Source organism: Triturus cristatus, chromosome 4_2, assembly GCF_964204655.1.
Source record: "Triturus cristatus chromosome 4_2, aTriCri1.1, whole genome shotgun sequence".
Lineage (NCBI taxonomy): Eukaryota > Metazoa > Chordata > Amphibia > Caudata > Salamandridae > Triturus > Triturus cristatus.
The window spans coordinates 615,234,470-615,245,616 of record NC_140586.1 but is presented as its reverse complement, the minus strand read 5'-3'; positions in this window follow the sequence as shown (position 1 = coordinate 615,245,616).

Below are 11,147 nucleotides of genomic sequence, written 5' to 3'. Positions count from 1 at the left end.
TCCACAGCAACATCACGCTGGGACTTGTCGCGTGGACCATATTGGTCAGCAACTAGTAACAGATCTTGAGTTTCAAGGTATGCGGGTGCTTAACGGAAGAACGGATGAAGATCGCCCGCCAGAAAATATGTATAACGGCCCACGGGCGCAATTGACGTTAGATTTTACACTTATAACCCTTCCTTTGTTGCCAACATTAGCTTGCTTCTATATAGAGTACACCACCTTGAGTGATCGCTCAATGCAGTACGTCATTTTTAATTTAAACACACCAAGATATCATTTTACTAATTCACCAGCGGGCGAAATTACTTCAATAAATCTAAAACATCTGAAATGGACAAACACAGCCAAAACAGATTTGTTTCTAACAATAAAGGGTCTCCTGGCAGAACAAATAACAGAACCCACAAACAGAATACAAGCTTGGTCGCAATTTCTAAATAAATTAGCAAAAATAACGAAAGATCCAGAAACAAGAGTTAAAAGATACAATCATACGAAAGATCTACCAAATGATCTACAAATGCTAAAGAGAGAACTAAGAAGAGCACAAAGGAATCTGCGTTTAGTCAAATCCAAGGGGATATGCTGGAAAACATTTCAACAACTGAGAAAACAATTTAAAAAGAGAATATGGGAATTTAAAAAAGTGAAAGTAGAGAGTTTCTGGTCTAAACAAATTTACAAGACACTCAAACTCAGATAGATTTTGGCAGACAATAAATAACTTGTAGAGACCTCGAAACGCTTTAACATCGTACATACAAGAGCAGGAATGGGTTAGTTTTCTCAGGGATAAATGTAAAGAAAAACAACTTCAAGAAGTGGATGCTTGCCAATCGCTAACTGCGACGCAGACTACTGAGAACGAATTGATGTCACAGACAAAGCAGTCGTTTTACACAACAGAGGAAATAATAAATATAATAAAGAAAAGCAAAAGTGATGGAGCTCCTGGCCCGAATGGCATTCCGTAAGCCACTTTTAAACATGATTCGGAATATTGGAGCTCAGTCTAAGAGAAACTTTACACTGACATAGCAATTAGTAATCTAGTTCCAGAAAGTTGGCAGGGATCAGTTATTACCCCTATCTACAAAGGAGGTGACAGATCCAATCCTAAAAATCATAGGCTAATTGCCTTACAGGACGTTGAAGCCAAGTATTTTGCCTCACTTATCCTTAAAGATCTGGCAGACTGGTCAAGAGAATGTAACTTGATACCAAAAAATCAAACAGGATTTAGAAAGGGCATCGGAACTATCTCGAATATCCTGTCAATTTCACTGATTGCTGAAAAATGCAAAACCAGAAAACAGGACCGACATCTGTGTTATATAGATTTAAAAGTTGCTTTTGACAGTGTAGACCGGAAACTTATGTGGTCTAAATTAAAATCCTGGAATGTACCGGAGAGAATACTGAGGGGTCTACTGCTGTTTTACACAGATACCTGGGTACGTGTGAAGCTTGGGAATGGAGCTAAAATATCCCTATTTAATTTATTCATTTCAGACCTATCGGGAAAGCTTGATGGAATGAATTCACATTCACCGAAGTTGGGCAAACTACAACTGTTGCATCTTGCCTACGTGGATGATATAGTTCTTTTGAGCTTGACTAAGGTAGGTCCGACAAGACTACTAAACAAACTCTCTGAATTTCTGTCTGTAAATAAACTGGAACTCAATTTATCTAAAACTAAATCAATGCTGATTACCAACCAAATAGCCTCTCATTACAACATTAGGCTAAAAGGCAATTTATTAGAGAATGTATCATGCTACAAGTATTTGGGATTTTTTGTAGACGATAAATTATCATTTCGAGACCAGAAAAACATATATGACGCAGCGAGCTTCGCCCCTAACCTTTGCCCTTAAAGAACTTGCAAAGAACCTGGAGGGACCTTCATTAAGACCGTTATTGATGACTATTTCTGCTAAAGCACTCCCAACACTATAATACACCAGTGCTGCTATGCATGGGAAGGATTCAGAAACTCTAACCAAACTAATAACGAGTATTTATAAAAAAGGTTCTACAGCTCCCTAAGACCGCCTCACCAGCGCAAATGCACTTAGAGTTTGGGCTACTGAACGAAACATTTTGCGGACTCTACACATACATAAAAGTGTGGTATCAGATAAATCAAAATGTATAGGAAAATAGTCTCAACGAATCCTTATGGCAGGAAATGGAACAGGATAAAAACTCGCCAGCCTATACATTTTTGGAACATGCGCTAAAGGTTACCTGTACTACTGATCTCCGGAAAAAACATATGCCCTACCCAACCTTCAAGCTAACATTAAACAAGGCCACAAAGTTCCATTCGCTGCTAGTTGATAAAGGCATATTTTCAAAAAGATCTCATTCTTGGACAGTGATCAATAGTTATAAAACATTGAAACAAGCGGCATATTTGGACTCCACTTTTTCTATCTACGTAAAAGACAATTAATTGCATGGGAGTTTGGAAAGTTCCCCACTCTTGCGGACACCTCGCAATGGATGTATACGGAGAACGAAAAATGCCGGCTTTGTGGATACAAAAAGGAAGATTTGGTTCATCTTGTATGCCACTGTAAGATATTGAAACCAGTGCGAATTACATTTCTACGGAGAGTGTTCTTAGACAGAGGCTTAAAATCGTGTACAACCGCTATTATAAGAGGACTGGACTCTACTGACTCCCAAATTAACTGCAAATTGATTTAGTTTTTACGCATTCAGAACTGAAAGCTAAAGCAGCTCAATGAGAAAAGCTGAAGAATACTTTTACAATTATGTACATCTTATGACGTTTTTAGAATAATGTAATTTTTAGGTTATTTTTTCTTTTTCTAAATAGTGTGTATAATATTGTTATGGTTTTAACTAACTGAACAATAAATTATTATTATTTCATATTTTGCTTCTCAGTTTTGGAATGAGCTCTCACTCCATACTTGCCAATGTACCTACCACTTCAGCTTTAGGAAAACTCTTAAAATAGCGTTGTTTGTGGCCTATTGGTTCGATCATCTGTCTGTAATCTGCGTGGTGCTGGGATACCCCATCTTAGGGTGATTCATGTGTGTAACAAATTAAACTAATATAACATAACATAACATGTAGGCTCCTCCCATCTCTCTGCCGGAGGCATGCTTCTTGGCGCTTCAGAACAGATACACAGCTCCTGCAGCAAAGACAATTCTAGGACCTTTCGTAGTTAGGTACAAGCCTAGTTTAGGGAGACACATGTTAGACCTGCCACCCTTGGTGCAGTCTTCCCCCAAACCTTTTGCCTTCAACCCTCCTGTATTCTGAATTTTGGCTTTGTTGGCAATTAGGACTCTGTGCACTTTACCACTGTTAACCAGTGGTAAAGTAATTTTGCTTTTGTCCTACAACATGGTAACATTTTCTTACACCTGATTGACATATTTAATTTACTTATAAATCCCTAATATATGGTACAACATATACCAGGAGCTTAGAAATTAAGTTAAATTAGTGGGCCTGGAACACTCACTATGTGACCCACTACAGTAGCACTCTAAAACATGTCTTAGGCTTGCCAATATAGCCTGTAGTGCAGTTTTAAATTGACAATTTGACTTGTCAAATAAAATGTTTTGCAAGCCATAAGCTTCTTTTTTAGTACATACGGGTCACCCCTAAGTATAGGACCTAAAAGCCCATAGGACAGGGTGCATTCTATATGAAATGTAGAACATGCAGATTTGAGTGTCACATGTCCTGGTAGTGGTAAATTCATTCTTCACTACTGTAAGTCCTGACTTTCCCATTTGATAGCCTTGTGTTACCTCATTACAATTTATAGGTGCTAACTTTGGGAGCAGGTAGAACTATCATGTTTGGATTCAAATCAATTGTAATTTGAAGACCTCCTTAATGGTGAAGTCGGATTTTAAGTCACAATTATGAAAATGCCACTTTTAGAAAACTAGCGTGTCGTAGTGAGCAAAAGAACGATGGATTAAACCCAGATATTTGTGACTGAGGGTGAATGCTTACATTGTTCAGCATTCCGTCCATCATTTATTTCTTTTGCTTTTGTCGCCCTAAGTGGGAAGGGCATGCCCAGACATGGATCCCGTGCTCACTGCACCACTGGATTCAAGCTAGCCTGGCTGATGAGGGGTAATGCCTCAAAACCGGTTTCTGGTCCAGGGAGGACCTGGCTTTGCATTGGGGACTGGACTGTTCCCATGAGGCACAGGGCCAAGACTGATTTGCATATGGCTGGGTCCAAACGGGGGTGGCATGGTGAGCAAAAGAACAATAGATTAAACCCAGATCTTTGTGACTGGGGGTGAGTGTCTGAAAAGTTTCAGCGCTCCGTCCATCATCTCCTTGTGTTTGCTTTGTTCGCCTTGAGTTGGCAGGGTATGTCAAGACGTGGGTCACTTGCTCACTTTGTCACTGGATTCAAGCTAGCCTGGCTGAATAGGGGTGTTAACCTGAAACCGGTCCCAAGATGCTTGTTTCCGGTCCAAGGAAGACATAGCTTGGTAGTTTGGGCTGGACTGTTCCATGAGGCATAGGGCCAAGACTGATTTGCATATAGTTGTGTCTGAACTGGGGTGGCAAAGTGAGCTAAAGAGTGGTGATAGATTCAACCCAGATCTGTGACTTGGGGTGAGTGTCTGAAACGTTTCAGTGCTCCGTCCATCATCTCCTTGTGTTTGCTTTCTTTAAGGTGATTAGCATATGTTCATTTTATTCTTCCAATTTTATATTTGCCATCAAACTGGTGAATATTAGCAATTAAAACCATTGCTACCAGGAATGTTGACAACTCAAGGCAGGTAATACCTTATTTAGAGATGAATTAATCATTGGTGTGGGGTGGTTGCATGGCTGTGAGGTGAATGCTGCGGGATGGTGAGGTGAGTGGTGCCCGCATAGCAGTCAGTCGCGGCCGGCATGATGGGTGGGTGTGGGGGAGTTGCGCGGGTTCGCGGGGGAAGCGGCCCGTTAATTAAAATTTTAAAAACTTACCTTTCCCCACCACCTCAGCTCCTGCTGCTCCTGGCCAGGTCTGCATTTTAGCTAGGCAGCCTCCCTCCCCTCCCCTAAGCCAATCACAATGCTGCAATGGCAGCGTTGTGATTGGTGCGGATGGTGCTCGGCCGGGCTCCTGTAGGGAGGTCATTTTATCTATGTAGGTTGCATGCAGCCTACATAGAGAAAAAGGAAAAGTGCGCATGACTGATTTGATCGGCCCCAGAGGGCCGACCAAACAGTCAGGGCCCACAAAAGTGGGCAAGCCCCTCCCCCCTGCCCTTGAGCAGGACTAATCACCCGCCTGCCCCCAACTAGGCACTTATGCTTTCTCACAGTGTGAGAAGCATAAACATAAAATGGTGCTTCTCACACTGCGAGACAGCAGTGGGGTGATGCCCCCACACCCCAATGGAGGAGCCGTCACTGCTAAGAGGTAGCTCAGGGACGGTTTTTCTTAGTAGTTCAGGGGGCTTAACTGGGAAGGACAAGGATGAAGTTGAGGTGCTGAGGGAAATTCTTCATGACCTTAACCAAATAGAAAGAGCATTACACAGTCCTAAAAGTAGGAACAGGGTATCTTTGAGCTTTCTTACTACTGTATGAGTAACCAGCACCAACAGTAAAGTATATGTACCCTTTTAAAACCTGCACTTGAGCTTTTGAAATGGGAGAACCTGCTGGAATGTGAGAAAAATAATCTTGTATCCTTTCCTTAAGAAGTGAAATTCTGGCCTGTCTTCCGGAGAGCTGTAATCTACTATTTATTGGATCTTTGCTTCCATTGCTGGCCCACAAAGACAATTGGACTCTTCTCTTTAGAAGAACCTGCTGGCTGAATTAACTTGCACTAAGATGCTTATGTGCAGTAGAACTCAGAAACGCCTGCCTGCTGGAGGTAGCTTGCCTACTGAATGAATTTGCCCTGAGTAGTTTGAGTATAAATCGAAATCCTAAATTAACTGCTGCTCTGAGATTAAAACTGAGGATATTTTCAGGGGAACTAGCAGCGAATAAATCTATAAAAGGCACTAGCACTTTTTAGCTTATTCCTGTCATTTGAAATTCAAATACCTAAACTCCTCCACTTTGAGACATCGTTTGAGTCGAATCATGCTTGGTAAACAAGTAAACAGTTGCTGTTGCAAGAGCTACCCACACCCAGTCAGATTTTGTCGCATGACACTGCCTAGCTCCCTTAGTCTTCAAGTCATCTGCATCTAAGCTCAAAACCAAACGGATCCGCAGCATCTGGTAACTTGACCTGCAGTTTTGACATTGCATCACTGGAGTTGCTTTAACCATCTGAAATGTATGCTTTTTCATATTGGTTTATGTGATCTTTTCGAAACCCCCCAAAATATGACCCCTAAAGCAAAATACATAAATCTGCTTTTTTGCCAGGGCTAGTATTTCTTATCAGCAGCCCCAGATATACCATGGAATGTTGAGTCCAGTTGAGGTTAGTCCTCTGACCAACCACTCACAATTTCATTTAGATTTTATTATGATTCCGCAATATAGATTTTATCTCACAAGGTTTTGGTTAGGCGCAGTGCACTTTTTGGTAGCTATTGCATGGCCAGGGATTGGTCGGATAAGCCATTTCCATGTGATAATTCGTCCAAACAAAGCACCTGACACTTTGTATTATTTTGTACACTTTACAAAAGAACAAAAGCAAGATTTCTGCTCCCGATATTGAGAAAGCAACCTCCCTGTAACTATAGAGAAAGTTTTAGAATCCTGTATTCATTAGTCTCTAGTGACATTTGTACTGCAGTTGTGAACTTTATAAGGGGTGCCCTTACAATAAGAAAGCAATACGGGTAAAGACTGTTATAAAGTGACATGCATTGAAATTTTTATATTAAGTATCACAAATATTTTTTAAGGGAAGAAATGTCTTCATAAATCAGTAATGTCTTTATATCATGTCATGTTGATGTCTTAATTTTATGTTTTTCACATCTCCTGAACATGGTATGCAAATAGGTTTGATTTTATAATACTTTTATGAGTGCACCTAACTTTTAACAATGTGATTATGTGCTTCTATGAACTGCTTGATGAATCAATCAAATCCTTTTATAACGATGAATTGCTGGGAGGAATGCACTAGCATAATGACACTTATTTAGGTTTTATTGTTTACATTTTTTTTATACTCTTAACCATTGCAAGTGCGTATTTTTATCCCACCTATCTCAGTGAGTTGTTTCGAGTGGCCAATACTTGAAAATTATGTAGATAATCCGGGCAACATAGCATATTTTGTTTCTTTGGTTTTGGTCTTAGTATTGTGGTAGCACTTTGACAATCCATGTATCATGACTGGAATTGATCTTTATTTTTACACTGCTATGAGCTGTGATTCATTCAAGCTTTTATGCATTTATAATGCTTTGGCTTGTGCACTTTTATGGTTCATTGATCTGAAATAAAGTTGATTGACTGATTGATTGATTGAGTTGTTTGAACTAAGGACATGACAAATTTGAGCAATGGTAGTGGTAGCCTTCTATCTTTAGGGTGTCTGTTGGGTTCATCAGGATTAAGCACCACTTCACTAGATGAGACTGTGTGGTTCAATGTCCTGAATGATTCCTAAACTGGTCTTTTGCACATCCTGAAGTCTACAGGTAACATTGGTTTATAAGATCGCACAATCTCAATAATAAAGTTAAGGGTTAAAGTCACAAAACACACATTTATGCTCCTTACAAATGAAGTGGTGCTCACATGGTATCCCTACACCCTGCAACAAATAGGGTGCATGTTGATTGTGACCCAAAGGCTCACAATACCAAATTGTGAAAGTCGATATTGAAGCACACTCCAGATCACAGTCTAAATAATTGCATTGATCAGTCCTTCAAAGTAGATTTCAAGGTGGAAGATTTTTTATTGAAAATAAACTATACACAGTGCCACAATTCTTGGTTAACAGTTCATGGGCTGTGACGTAACAGTCCCACAAGTGTTGGTTGACACACAATTCATGTGTTGTGCTGGCAGCCAACATGTGTTTCATCTTTTGGCAACTTTTTCGAAGCCTATTCCTAATAGTATCTATCCATAAAGAAGAAGTAGGTGTCATCAAAACTCTGGAAGAATTACTTTTCCTTAGGAAGCCAAAACGTATTGCTGGACTGCCTGGTATAGCAGGCTGGAAATTATCCCAAAGCCAAAATGTAGGGTTCGTACTGCTGATAAGGGCAGGAATTGAGTACTTGCTATGAAGAACAAAGTGGGACTGTGGTAGACACCACTTTGATGATCACTACATAGCTCGGTCTGGTGAGTCGTTGCATTAATGCAATGGTGTCAGGAGGGCCATGATAAGCCATTTCCTTAGGTGTCCGTGTTCAACCTGGAAATCGGATGAAGTCCCTAGTCAGGACCTCAGTGTCATTGTGGGGCATATTATCAAGGAGTGCGTTAAAATTATCGCCGCTTTAGCGGCAGGAAACTGCCGCTAAAGTGGCGATAATGGGCTTGATAATATGCTCTATGGAATTCCAATTGAAGCCCATGTTCTGGTGTGAACATGGGCTTCTATTGGAATTCTCTGCGGCATATTATCAAGCTCATTATCGCCGCTTTAGCAGCAATTTCCTGCCGCTAAAGCGGCGATAATTTTAACGCCGCCCTTGATAATATGCCCCTTAGTACTTTTAAGGACTCATCAATGTGATTATTTGGACTGTGATGGAGAGTGCTTCAGTATTGACGTGTCACAATTTATGGGCATATTATCAAGAAACGGCATTAAAATATGCCGTGCTTGATAATATGCCCCTTGGTCTTTTGCACCTATTGAATTTCTTTGGATTTGTTTGTCTCATTAGATTCTCTGGCAACTTTACTAAACGCTCTTTTGAACTTTGGTACCCATTTTTCGAACTGTGTTTTTTCTTGTTTTTCTTGGATTTATTATCTTTTAAACTAGCCCATTTTTTTGTTTATGAATTGTATCATCATTTGATAACTGTTGTAAACATAACACAGTCACTTCTTCTCTTGGATACTTTACTGCTTAGGCCCAACTTCCAAGAGTAAGCTAAGGTAACTCATACAGAAACTAGGTCAACTCGGTGTGCCTGATACTCAAGTCATTGTAAAAGCTGAAATAGCTTTCACATAATCAGTGGCCTGGCTCCCACAAAGCCTAACATTCGGTTGCACCACATGCCTAAAGCTTGTTCTTTGATTCTAGAATGGACGCCTCGACAACATATTGTGAGGCATGTGTGCTATATAATTGATCATGTTTACTCTGCTGCACATTGCAGTGGATGGTATCGCCAGATACAGATAGCAAAAATCACACGACTTGCATATAGGAAATCAGCAAAGCAAGACAATAATTTCGGTAAAACTCACCAGGCGAGCTGCGCACTGAGTTGGATGCAAGGCTAAACAAATAAAGTTGATGGATTGTTCCAGTGGTGAATACAGAGTCACAGTAATTATAGCAATGTAACAGTTTGCCTATTGCTTAGGCGCGTTCCTTCGTCCAAAATTAGGCAAGTAGTTGCACGTTTTGCAAGGCATACTGCAGTGTTGAAAACTGTTTTTGCTTCACTTTCAATCGATTTGGGTTTACATGCATTGTCCAAAAAAGTGATATGTTTTAGAGGACTTCATGCAAGAGAAATCTTCCTTAAAACATATAACTACATATATGAATATCTTCTGATTTAACATATATATAAGCATGCACACATATTAAATTATGTGATGTATAAGATATCCAAGTGCAAATTTGCAAAATTCAATGCAGAAAAGATAGAAGCTTAAAAAAACAGATACAGCCATTGGTTTGACTACTTTGGCCTGCATTATCTCTTTGCTTTTTATATACTTACTTTTAGTGACACCTTGTTGAAACTCAGCCTCTAAAAGTTAAAGCAAATCAATAATGGCTCCACGTGTTGATTTGTAAAAAAACAAACTACAAATCTTACAGATTCCAAATAACGTGGGGTGTTTCCAGTATTCAAGGCACAGTGCAATGTAAATGGGTCAACAGATACTCAAGCAATGTGCCTCGGTTATCAGTCACACACAATGCAGACATTAGCAAAGTTTTTAAAGGATGTTATAGGTTTGAAAAAATTTATTTTTAAAAACATACACAGGATCAAAGTGCTACATTCTATCACAGATTGCCAAAAAATGACAATTTACACTCCTTTGCAAAATGTGCCTCAAGTGATTTCTGGAGGGACCAGCATAAAAGATGCTCAGGGTTCCTGCTGAAAAGTGGAACTCAATTTTGACAGCATCAGTTATGGAGATGAGTTTTACTTTTTTGATCACTTTTGCAATAGGAAGGGGTGGAATGAGGAGGTATTTCACGTTGTTAGGATCAGGCCTGCTTTGGTATGCAATGATTAAAACTGCAATGATTAAAATTCAACTCTCAACAAGTTGATATGCCAGAGGTGTCTAACCTAGGTCCACGAAGGCATGGCTCATGACAGGATTTCAGGGTAACCACTGACAATGTAAGTTTAGTTTTATGAGGATATTCTGAAAATCCGGCATTGATGTGCCCTCCTGACCTCACCATGGCCAACCCTATGGTGACAGATGCCAATGTTTCTTAAAATGTTGAAAAAGGGTTAGGGTGCTGAGGCACCACCTGTCAATCAGATAAAAATTAGGCACAGGGGAGATATCAACATAACATAACAAAACCTGTGCATTTGTAAAGCGCACGTTCACCCAGAAGGGTATCTTGGCGCTGAATTACAGCTGTTTATAGTTACATAACTTAATGGCACTCACATCTATACATCTATTTACTTGTCCTCTTTTAGGTCTATTGGGATGTATGTTCTTTGAGATGAGAACTTAAAACTGAAATACTTTTAAATAAATAGCACAGTAAGAAACGTTGACAGCAGCATTTCTAAAACACCAAGATTATGTTGGCAATCACAGCGTTGACAGGAATATTTAGGTATCCTGGCTCAGGAAACCCTTTTCGCAAATTTTAGCAATTTGCTAAAATGTAATACAACTTAGAATAATATAAAAGGAATGCGTTACAGTTTTTGAACTTGTGATCTGTAGACCGTTTGTTGCAGGGGCCATAAATCTGGCATTTATATCGTAGAACA